Below are 13,174 nucleotides of genomic sequence, written 5' to 3'. Positions count from 1 at the left end.
CTGAACTAAATTTCTTTTTAGAATCTAATAACACTTTTGATATTAATATAGTCATGATTTGGGATTCATTAAATATATATATATATATATATATATATATATATATATATATATATATATATATGGTAAAATTTTATCCTAGTATAAAAACAAAATTAAGGAATGTGGTTCAGAATTACAAAACATTCAATCACAACTCTTAGTGGCTAAATCTAAATGTACTAAAAATAATAAATCTAATTTAAAAGAAATAGAAACATTAAATAAACAATATTTTGACATGTTATCTTATAAATTAAATTTGGCTCTAGAAAGATTAAAAATGGCTTCCTGTTCATTGTCACTCATACATGCATAATTTATCAAAAAGAGTTAAATGCAATCAAAAATGAATAATATTGTAGAAGTTAGACATGAGGGAAATAAGAAAAATACTACTGATATTGGAGATATACTTGATGTTTTATATTCCATTATACTTCTCAAAACCAAGAGCCTTATTTTGATGTTAAGGACTCAATAATAAATTTTGACTCTCTTAACTCTGACAAGATTTTTATAATATTAAAAGCTCATTTATAGAAATAAATCTCTCATAAAAAAGTTATAGATAAAATTAAAATTTAATAAAGTTCCAGGTATGGGTGGAATAATATTATTGTATTGATATAATTTCCTTTTTCATAAAACTTTAATTGAAGTCCAGTCTAAAGAAAAGAGCCCTCCTTCCTGGAAATATTAATTAATTAATTAATTAATTAATTAATTAATTAATTTATGTATTTATTTAACATTTGTTTGCCAGGATAGTCTGGCTGGACCCCTAGTGTCCATTTTCAGTAGAGTCCTGGGGAGAAAAGCTCCATACAGTAACAGAATAAAGAGTTGTACATGGTATCAGTAGTAGCTTACAGAGTTTACATGGTAAAGACAGTTAGGAAACATACTGTAAGATAGTTAGCAAGGTTAAAAATACAAAGTTAGAGTACAATTTATGAGCATAACACTTTCATGGAATAGCGGGTACAATATATGTGCAAGGCATTTTCATAGTAGAACATATTTACACTATATACAATATATACACAAAGCATCAGAGCACAATACATGTTTATTGCAGAGGCATAAGGAAGTAGAATCCTGCAGTGGGGGTCAGGCTTCAGGGGGTCCATTGCAGTTGCATAAATCCTTGGTATAGAGGTATGATTTAAGGAGGTTTTTGAAAGCTGAGGTGCAATTTTGTAATCTTAGGTCAGGAGGCAGGGTGTTCCATGTCTTTGCAACCTTGTTGGGGAAGAGGGATACCCCAGAGCTGTTTTTACGTGGAATATTTTCAATCAGAGCTTTGTTACTGGATCGCAGTTGTCTGTTTGAATTGTAGAAATTTAGTAGGCCAGTCAAGATAGGGTTTTTCTCAGGATAGTTTTAGATTTGGTGAGCTAGACTGAGTTGGTGGTATTGTAATAAATTGGTAAATTCTAGACAGTGTAATGCATGTAGGGACTAGCAGTGGTGGGACCGTGATTTGACATTGGTTGCAAATCTGGCAGTTTTGTTGTAACATGTGGACAGTTTGCTCAGGTCAGTTTTATTTAGGTTTGTTAGCACTGGGGATGCATAGAGTAATGTTGATAAGAGATGGATTCTGGCTATAGCAATTCAAGACTCCAAGGTTAGGTACCTTTTGCTGCAGTAGAGGGTCCCTAGTTTTTTTTGTGGACTTTGGAGATAGTTGGAGATATATGTTTGTTGAATTTTAATTGCTGGTTGATTGTAAGTCCTAGTAGTTTGGCCTCTGGGACTGAGGAGATGAGGGTCTTGTTGCTTGAGAGTATGGAGAAAGTAAGGTCACTAGACTTTTTTGGGAGGAACAGCATAAGTTGTGTTTTCTTTGGGTTTAGTATTAATTGAGAATTATTTAGCCAGTTTTCTATTTCTGTTAAGGTTTCTTGAGCTTCTTGTTGAAGAAGTTGTAGGTGGGGTTCAGAGCAGATTAGGGCTGTGTCATCAGTGTATTGGACTATTTCGGCTTTTGTGGTTGCAAGGTGAATTTGGTTTGTAAAGATGTTAAAAAGGACGGGGCCGAGAATTTAACCTTGTGGTACTCCAAGTGTGACAGGGAGTGGGGGGACAAGGAGTTAAGACATTTGATAGACTGAAGGCAGCTGTTTAGGTAACTACTGAACCAGAGCAGGGTGGGGCTGTTGATGTTCAGTTCAAAGAGGCAGGTTAAGAGTTTATTATGGGAGACTGTACCGAATGCTTTTGATATGTCTTGAAAGGTAGCAGAGACTAGTTTGCCTTGGTTCTTATATGAGTTAATGGTGGTGGTGAAGTTAATTAGGGAAGTGGTGGTGCTATGGGATAGACGGAAGCCATGCTGAGTTTTAGATAGTAGGTTGTTGGAGAGGAGGTAGATGAGAAGTTGGCTATGAATACACCTTTCTAGGATCATTGATAGGGGTGACAGGATTGCAGTGGGTCGGTAGTTAGAGAGGTCAGAGGAGATGCTGCCTTTGTGAAGGAGAATGATGAATGAGGTTTTCCACAGGGATGGAATGGAGTTTTCAGTGATGGAGCTATTTATTAACAATGAGATGGGGTAAGCCATGCTAGTTGAAGGTATTTGGGGGGAAGGATGTCGGCAGCAAGGGTAGCAGGTTTCAGTTTAGTTAAGAGTTTTTGGATGGTTGATACTGGTACTGGTTTGAGTGAGAAACGGGTGGTGTTTGTTTGGATTTTAGGGAATTGTGGGGGGTTGGTGGGACTTGTATCATTTATGAGTTTAAGTATAGAGGAGGTAAAATAGTTGTTGAAATGAGAAGCTATGTCCAAGTTTGTACCTTCTATATTTGGTGGGGGTGTAGTGATTTTTCGAGCTGGAGGATATTGTTCAGTGCTCCCCAGAATTTTTGATGGTTGTTACTATGTTTCCTTTGTGGAGAGATGTAGTGGTTCTGTTTGTCTAACTTAATTTGTTTTGTTTTTTTTTACTTATTTCTAAGTTCAAGAAAGGCTTGTCTAGTTGTGGATGTTTTGTATTGATGCCAGGTTTTCCAAGCTTTATCACTGTCTTTAAGTAAGGCCCATGTGGTTTTCTGTAGCCAGGGGGCAGGGTTGCTACGAATTCTAATTGTTCTAATTGGGTCTAAATGGTTGAGAATGTTTAGAAATGTTGTGTTGAAGTATTCAACTGCTTTGTCTAGAGGGAGCATTTTGATGGGAGACCAGTTGCAATATTTTAAGGCTTCCAAGAATTGTTCTGTGGGGAAGATTTTTGGGAATGGGTTTGTAGCAGGGTGGGAGAGTTATTAGGTTTGAGTTTATGTCTAAGGATAAAGGTGGGATTGTGGTCACTGAGAGATTTGGTAGTGTTCTGCACTGTTGGACGATGTTGGGCTGGTTAGTGAGGATCCAGTGTAATATGGATTCCCTTTTTGTGGATTTATCGATCAGTGTGAGTGATTGTATGAGTAGGGTGAGGTTATATAGGTTAATATGGTTGGTTGGTGTTGGAGAGTGGATCAAGTTCCAGTTGATGTTAACATCGTCTAGTAATAGTGTTTCTTGGGGAAGGGAGTGGGAAGCCCAGTGAAGTATTGACTCAAGGGTGGACAGGTTGTCACCTGGGGGTATATAGACTCTGAGTAGGTTTAGTTGCTTGTGCTGGTTTACGAGGAGTTTAGCAAACAAAGTTTCTGTATTTTTGAAATTTGGGCATTCTTTTTGTAGGAAATGGAGTTTTAAGTTAATTTTTTAAAATAGGGCAATATCTCCACCCCTTTTGTGTGTTCTGTCTGCCCTTTGGATGTTATATCCAGGTGGGGTTATGAAGTTATCCTTGATATGAGGCTTAAGCCATGTCTCTGTAATGAGCGAGCACAATGTCAGGATTATATAAAGAAGTAGTGGACTGCTCTTATATTAAACGAAAACAAAATTCCTCAATATCGCTCCTCTTGTAGACCTGTCTCATGTCTAAATAATGATTATAAGATCGTCATATCTATTATTACTGATACAGTAAAAAAACCCATAGCCCATGTAATCAGTTTTGATCAAGCAGGTTTCATTCATTAAAGGCAAACGCATGACATTATTAGGCATATACGAACCCTTATAGACTTTGTGAATTGAAGAAATGAAGAAGCTCTCTTAATTAGTGTAGACACTGAAAAAGCCTTTGATTCTTTGAATTGTAACTATTTATTTAGAATTCTAGAATTATTTGATTTTCCTACATGTTTTATTTCACTTTTAATGAATATTTATAAAACTAATACTGCTTATGTTAAAATTGCCCCCTTTATGTCTGAAATGCATACATTTGATTAAAGGTATTAAACAGGGTTGTCCATTATCTCCAATTCTATTTGCCTTAGCTGTTGATATTTTTGCTATTTTAATTTGAACAAATTCAAATGTTACTGGCATAGATATGTTTAATCGTTACTGTTCTAAAATTCAGCTGTTTGCAGATTATGTATTAATGAACTCTTCCTAATTCAAGATCAGTTCTTTAGAACTAAAATCCACAATAAAGTTATTCCCATCTATTTCTGGTCTTCACTTCAATCAGTCTAAGTCTTAATGCATAATACTAAATAAAAAGAAAAAAAGTCAACTGCATAAAAATCATATTATTGGCAAATAAGTTTCTTCGTTTGAATACTTGGGTATCACTTTATTAAAGTTCATAGATGAATAATATCTGTCAGTTATGATAATATCATAAATACATTAGATATCCTTATTTTTAAATGGAACAAGTTTATTTCCTCTGAAGATAGACTCCAGTTAATAAAGGTAATTCTTTTACATAAGGTTTTGTATATAATTCAAACCCTCTCTCTTTTTCCAGGTAAACATCACATTAATAAGATAAAAATTTAGTACAATTCATTCAGTTTCTTAATAAATTTAGAATAACATTATCTTATCACATCAGACTATGGGTTCTTGCAGAAGTTAATTTTCCAGATATTGATACTTATATTAAAGCATCAATTTTTTAAATTATTTTAAACTGGGTGGATGCAAATTTATTTTATTTTACATTTGTTGACCGGGCTAGTCTAGCTGGATACATTTCCATTTTCAGTAGAGGCCCGGGGAGAAAAGCTCCACATAAAATTGAACACAAAATGTTACAATAGACAAGCAAATGGACAAAATCATCATAGATGAATAGACAAATAAAAAATATAGTAGCAATAACAGATATATACAAAGAGAGGATCATATTTATAAAAATAACATTAAGTAGTTGAAATAACATCAAGAACAAGGCACAAAATAGAGAGCAAAATTGATTAATAATGTTATAAAGAACTAATCTTAGTAACAGAAGGAGAAAGAGAAGCAATAAAATAGGAGAGGAGGAAGGGAAGCAATATAAGAAAAGAGAAGGGAAAGTAGTGACAGATTAGCTTAGAGGTAAGATGAAACAGAATACTCTAAAAGGAGGTAGACTGAAGCAGAATACAGTAAGAGAGAGGGAAAGTAAAGCAGTAGGAAAGTGCAGAGTAGTAGGAAAGCGCAGAGGAGGTGAAGGATTAGTCAGGTTTTGAACAGGAACAGAGCCAGTGGCTTTGGAAGTAATCTTTGATTTTGTGTTTAAAGAGAGGCAGAGATGTAGTAAGTGTTATGTCGCTAGGAAGCAGATTCCAGTTCCTTCCTACAGTATTATTAAAGAGAGAGTCACCAGCGGAATTATAAGTCTTTGTTATGGTAGCCATAAGTTTACTGGATGAGCGAAGGGAGTTTAGGTTGTTATAAGGGATTAAAAGTTTAGAAAGAATTGGGGTTTTGTTTGGTTGGTATAAGATTTTATGGGCAATAGTGAGTTGAGGGATTAACAGAAGGTTTTGTAGTTCAAGCCAGCCTAGAAGTTTCAGGTTAATACAGTGATGAGTTCTAAAGGGGTTACTAGTGGCAAAGCGGGCAATGTTGTTGTAGCAAGTAGCCAGTTTGTTAAGGTTGGATTTCTTAAGGTTAGTATAAATTGGTGAGGCATAAAGAAGAGTAGACAAAAGATGAGAGTGGGCAATCTTGGCTCTGGATGATGATGTTAGGAAAGGTTTAATTCTATATAGGCTTCCTATTTTTCTATTGACTGTTTTAATGGTGTTGTTGATATGCTGGTCAAAGGAGAGGTTGTTATCAATTGTTATTCCTAGTAATTTTGTAGTTGGATCAGGAGCAATGAGAGTGGCATTATTTGAGGAGATGGTGAAGTTCAAGGGGTGGACCTAGTGCTAGGAGAGAAAAGGAGAAGTTTAGTTTTTTGGCATTGAGGAGGAGGTTGCGTCTGGTGAACCAAGTTTCTACAGTGTTGAAGACATTTTGAGTAATAGAAGAAAGTTCATTAGGAGATGAAGCAGAGCAGATAAGGGTGGAGTCATCTGCATATTGAATGCAGGTAGATTGAGGAATTGCTAAGTGAAGATCATTGATGAACAGGGAGAAGAGAAGAGGTCCTAGAATGGAGCCCTGAGGTACACCGATGGAAACGGGTGTAAGTGAGGAAATTTGGTTTTCCCAACGAACTGCTTGCTGTCTATTGCCAAGGTAGGATGTAAACCAGTTAATGGCAAGATTATCAAAGGAGAGGGATGTAAGAGTGTTAATTAAAATGGAGTGGTTGACCATATCGAAAGCTTTAGAGAGGTCAATGAAGAGAGCAGAAGAGAGAAGGTTGTCGCTATGGTTCCTGTTGATAGTATCTACAAATGATAGGAGAGCAGTGGTAGTACTGTGATGTGGTCTGAAACCATGTTGACAGTTTGCTATTATGTTGTTTTGAGAGAGATGCTGTAAAGTTGTTGGTGAATACATTTTTCCATTATTTTTGCTAAGGGAGAAAGGAGGGCAATTGGTCTATAGTTTGAGTACTCAATGGAGTTTCCACCTTTATGTAAAGGGATAATATGGGATATTTTCCAGATGTCTGGGATGGTTCCCTCTTGGATTGTCCTGTTTATAAGTATAGATACTGGATATGCAATTTCTTTGGCAGCTTTTTGGAGAAAAGTGAGGGGAGCTTGTCAGCAGAAGGGGTACATGGCTTCAGTTTGTGGATAAGTCTAGAGATGAAAGATGTAGGAACAGGTTGTATTTTAAAGTTATTTGAAGGGTGTGTTTGGTTTATAGGTGGGCTGGAGTTATTAGTGCTAAGTTGTTTAGCTAGTGATAGAATTGTGTCTGTAAAAAAAGAGTTGAAAGCATTTGCAGTAAGGTGGGGAGTATCTGGGTTGGCATTGAGAGGGGTGGGAGTTTTGGATGTTCCTGGGGAGAGGAGTCTATTTATAGATGACCAAAACTGTTTGGGGTTGTTATGGTGAGTTTGTTGAAGTTTGCAGTAGTAGGTTTTTGTCAGTAATTATTGCTTTTTGTCGAGTTCCTAAGTTGGCGGAAATGAAGAAGGTCAAGGGAATTTCTATGGTTTCTCCATTTAGCCCAGACTTTATTTCTGGAGAGAATTAGCTTTTTAGTTTCTTTAGAGAGCCATGGGGCAATATTGGGTTACATTCTGATGGTGCGTTCAGGAGCATGTTTGTTGAGAATGGATAAAAAAGTGGTGTTAAAGTATGATACTGCATTTTCAAGGGGAAGAGATTTCAGCGGGCTCCAGTTGCATTTGCTGAGTTCATTTTGAAATAGGTCTATGTTAAAATTTTTAGTAGAGCGTATTTTTTGAATGTTAGGGGGGTTTGGGAAATCAGTTCTTTCTCTAGTAATAAAGGTTAAAGCATGATCACTTATATCATCAGGCAGGGTTCCTGCTTTGTAGGCATGTTTGATTTTGTTTATGAGTATCCAGTCTAAAATACTCTCTTTATTGTTAGGCTTGTTGATTCTAGTGGTTGAAGTGATTGTCTGGGTGAAACCATATAGGTTCATATGAGAGGAAGGATTATCTGCATTGATAGTGTTCCAGTCAATATTGATGTCACCTAGAATTATAGTTTCTTGGGGGTAAGTAGCAGATACCCAGCTGAGAAAGGGTTCTAGTATGGGTATATTGTTTCCTGGTGGTAAGTAGATGCAGATAATGTAAAGGGATTTTTTGGTGTTTATTTGGAGTTTTGTTATGATGGCTTCTACTTTGCAATCTGGGGTAGGATAGGCAGGAAGAGTAGAGATATTAAGCTGATTCTTAAAAAGAATAGCTACTCCACCACCTTTATGTTTTGGTCGGTCAAGTCTTATTATGCTATATCCTTGGGGTGTGATCTCAGTGTCTTTTGTTTCTGGTTTGAGCCAAGTCTCTGAGAGGCACAGAATGTCAAATGAATGAATATCAAGGAGGGCATGTAATTGAGCTATTTTGTTTTTTATACTATGAATGTTTGTATACAAATACAAATACAATACAAATTATAATTCTAATTGGAAAACATTGCACGTATTTTTCTTAAAAATAATAATGACGCATTGGGTAACTTTATTTCAACTAATCAAGAAAATTTCTTCTGTCATTATTAAATTTGTATTTATTCTGCCATCCATTCAGGTATCTCCACTAAGGTTTTAGCCATTTATATTCACACATTTTTGTACTTTAGTGACATTTGTAGCATGAATTGTCTGAATCATCTGCACTTTACCATTCATTGACCTCGATGTTTGAGCCAAGTAATATATTTTATGGTATATACACCTTTTCATACTGCGCAGATGCAGACATGACTAACGTTTCTAGGTTAGCTGTGCAGAAGGATTATAGCCCTATATTATGGCTCACTATTTTGTCAATAAGAATCCTTGACTTTAGAAGTCCTGCATATTATTGATATGTTTTAAATTAAGGATTAATTTTCCTAAGAATGTTGTTTGATGGAAGCCCTTAGTTAGTTTGTTTGCTTAATCTCCCTATTTTAGTCAGACTATAAGTCCGTTTATAGGTTAAATGAGTTTTTTGCCTTCTTTTAGGTTTTTCATATCCTTTGGGATGCAATTTAATACGTATGTTTTAGTACATATATTTTAATATGAAGAAGTGTTTGGAGTTAATACTGCATGAACAGGGTCCAATTAATGATTTTATGTTTATTGGAGACGTATTATCAATTTTTGCAAGAACGAGTTGATCAATACAACTGGTTCGATTACCATGCCCTTGCTGTTTGGGTTTGCTGTTCATGGCTTTTTCATTATTAATATACTATTTAGGAGTTTAGATCTTGAATAGTTTTTTAAGCTGGCATGAATGAAAGTCAATGTTATGTGTATATAAAGTAAGTATTAACATGAAATTAGATTGCAAGAAATATAGTACAACTTTATGGTTTTTATTTGATGTTTATGTGACTGTTCATGTCCCTTGTGATATATGTTTATACAACGTTGATGTGCTTGCAGTATAATAGATGCTTAGCAACGCGTATTGAACTCAATTAACTCTGTAAGTGGTTAGTCAATTGATTAATTTCCCGCGCTTGGTACTATAAATAACTATGTCTGTATACTGAATAAATGAAATCTGAAGAAGCGTGGTTTTGCCACGTGAAAGCGCTTATTTTTCTGTTCATTAATAAAAGATTGCTTGATTTTATGACGGAGTAGCATCTTTTTACATCATTGAAGGCATTGCAGTCTTTCGTGCAGTCTATGGACAGTTTTGTTTAACGTCTTAGGTGATTTTACATCATTGATTTTAGCTATTCCAGCTATGAGAACATTTTGCTGAATGGTCCTGGTGGTTGGTTCACTACTTTTGTTTTCATCATTGTGCTATTTTCTTGGTGGGTGAACCATTGAACAGCGTTACCGACTTTCTCATCTTGTTTTGTCGCTTCTTCTTTTGGTCGGTACACTCCGTACACCATGGATTCAGCCATTCATTCTGAACCGGAGTCGAGGGATACAGCATCTGTCTGGAAAGGTTTGCTACATTCAAACGACAACCCTTTATTGTCTCTGGATCTATTGAAAGACTTGAACATTGTACAGCCTCAAACCAACGGTGAGAATCTTACGGAGTTTTTTCCTATGTTGAAAATGTTACAGGATAATCTTTACCAGCTGCAAAAGTATGTTTGGCAGCGGCTTCATTTGGAAGCATGCTTACATTTTAAAATAGTCCCCAGGGGTATGAGGGTATTTTGTATGCCCACCTATGGGGACTCACATCCTCTATTATTAAAACGTTGGCAAGATTTAAATATTGAACTAGGATTCAGCTACGCTAAACTAATGATAGACTATTTTCTACCCTTAGAAAAGGAGCTAAGGGATAAGACTGATGCTTTGTATAAACAGTTAACTGAACGTTTTACCTCTAGTTTTTGCAATGATAAAATTAATCATTTATTCACACAAATTAATTCGTTCAGCGACAGACTGAAAACAACCAAGCAAAAGAAGCTGACACGGGACTTTAATGATTTCAAAAGGGGTCAAGTCTTTATTTGGCCGCGACATCAAGCTGCACATGTTGCCAATACTGAAGCTGCTGTCGATCATCCAGACAGGCTTCCCCCTTCCAGTTCCACATATGCTCGTGTTGTACAGCCTTTGCCTCTCATACCTTCCAATTCTACACAGGTGGAGGAGTCAGCATCCAATATAGTTAACAGTATACTACCAGCTGTTGAGTTGACTGATACGCCTCCCCCTAATCAGGAAGCTTTCAATGCTCGTTCTTCAACACATCCGACTGGAACCATCCCGAAGCATACTATTACCATGACCTCCTCTTCTGGGGCTTTTTTACCCTATCTCAAGAAGCAAGTCAACCAATACAACAGAGGGAGATCTCGCAGCAGAGACTCCCGCAAAAGGAAGAACTCGGTAGAACAGTATCCTCTGAACAGAAGGAGGAAAAATTGACACATGATATTCTGTTCAATTTTTCTAGTGTTTCTCTGGACTCTCCTAGTGTCAGTGTCTTGAATAAAGGCCTTAACTATATACCAGCTGTAAATGCAAGATTAACAGAGACTTTGATTGACTTGAGATTGTTCTGTAGGAACGTAAGTTTAAAGCTATTCTTTAAGACTGATATGACCAACAAAGAGGACACCATAGGTATACCACGGTATAAGGTCAACAGTGCCTTTACACCTCCCATGCCCCCCTATGTTGAATGCTTTCTAAAAGCTTGCGAGCATCAGTATTACAAAATTTTCAATGACAACAGCAAGAATGGGAGATACTTTAATCTTAGCCCCCTGGAATTCAGTAGTCTGAATCATCTCAAGCAAGACTCTAGAATAGTAATAAAACCAGCTGACAAGGGAGGAGGGGTTGTTGTGTTAGACACTGATGAATATTTAAGAGGTATGCAAATCTTGCTCTCGGAAGAAGACACATATACAACGATCACTCACAAGGAAGTACTTCAGATCATCAGCAGGGTGCATGATACTGTTTATGATTTGGTTATATGCCGTCAGGTTAGTCAAGAGGTTTATAATTTTCTATACATAGAATTTCCTACGATACCTATCATTAAGGGCCTCCCTAAAATACATAAGGAGGTCACACCGATTCCCTATAGACCAATAGTATCAGGGGACAACTGGGTGACAGCCCACATATCTGAGTTTGTTGAGGACATGCTGAGACCAGTTGTTAATCAGTATCCCACTATACTAAGGGATACTTATGATCTCTTAGATACCATCAAGGACATCAAGTTAGATACTAGTCAGCAACATATATTCATTACCTTAGATGTCAAAAGCTTGTTTACGTCAATACCCAATACTGAAGGGATGGAGAACATCAGACAGCTTTTGAACAAAGAGACTTTCTATAGTAATGATAGGAACATCTTGATAAGTCAACTATTAGAACTCATTTTATATAATAATGTGTTCTTATTTGGAGATAGGTATTATTTACAGAAATGGGGGGTAGCCATGGGCACCCCCTGTGCTAATACCTATGCTAACTTGGTTGTCCTATGGTGGGAAAAGCAGTTTCTTTTTTCTCATGAAAACTTCAAGCACATCAAACTGTACAGGCGTTTTGTAGATGATATTATTATCATATGGGAAGGCACCCTAGTATTGTTTGAAGCTTTCCTGAATGATTTAGAAACTACCAGCAGCTTCTTAAGATTTACTCTTGAGTCATCCATTACTCACATTAATTTCTTAGATGTGACACTCAGTTTTACATCTGAAGGAGGTATCATTTCATCTTTGTATAGGAAACCTTTGTGGCGTAATTCGCTACTTACCTTTGACAGCATGCACCCCAGACATGTGTTCCAGGGGATAATTAAAAGCCAATTCTTGAGGATCATGAAACTTTGTAGTAGAGAAGCTGACATTATTAGAGAGGCCCAAGTATTAGAAGAATTGTTTGTAAACAGAGGTTATGATCCTGTAATGGTTGGAGACATCAAATACAAAATATTGAGTCATAGAATACCCATGGAGTTTCATAAATACAAACCAACAACTCAGGTGACCTGGAATTACAACAAGGGGAGAACCATTCACAGTAATGTGGTCAAATATGTAACCACGTATACCAGTGACATCAACAAGATACAGCAGGTCGTCCGAGATAACTGGCATATACTGACTATAGATCCCATAACAAGAGAGTTAATAGGTAAGAATCCAGTCTTTCTATATAAGAACAGCAAAAACCTAAAAAGGATTCTATGTGGTGATATACACACCACAATAGAAGGTCATAAAGTGACTTCGCTTATTTCTCATAAACAGGGCACTTTTCCATGTTATAATTGTAACAGATGCAACTATATCACCAAGGAACAACTATTTGAACACCCTACCATGGATTATGTTTTTACACCACACTTTTTTGCTAATTGCAACACCAGTAACGTCATATATCTTGCCACCTGTATCAAATGTCAAGCGTTCTATGTAGGCCTAACTAAAAGGAAACTGCATGAACGCATTTATAACCATTTATATGACATTAGGAAGAAGGTAGAAGCTAATGCATTAGCGAAACATGTAATTGAACATCCATCACATTCATTCACCTTTAGGGTTTTGCAAATAGTGACTGATAATATTAGGGGAGGAAATAAGGAAAATAACTTGGCCACCAATGAACTACACTGGATTCTGAAATTAGGAGCTCACTTAATACCAGGGATCAACAGTTCTCTATCCTTAAAGCCGGTGCTACTATCTAGATAGCACTTTTTACTACCAGGCTTATGGTACTGATAGAAAGAGCT

General features: G+C 36.4%; 1 long non-coding RNA gene across 1 annotated transcript in view; it reads left to right on the top strand.

The window, feature by feature from the left end:
* Positions 1-13,174, top strand: part of LOC122789245 — a 746,442-nt gene that overhangs the window by 574,870 nt on the left and 158,398 nt on the right. The gene's annotated exons all lie outside the window — the stretch shown is intronic.

Source organism: Protopterus annectens, chromosome 14.part0 (assembly GCF_019279795.1).
Source record: "Protopterus annectens isolate FY-2018-M chromosome 14.part0, PAN1.0, whole genome shotgun sequence".
Lineage (NCBI taxonomy): Eukaryota > Metazoa > Chordata > Ceratodontiformes > Protopteridae > Protopterus > Protopterus annectens.
Note: the sequence above shows the minus strand (reverse complement) of the source record. Positions and strands in the feature narration are given on the sequence as shown.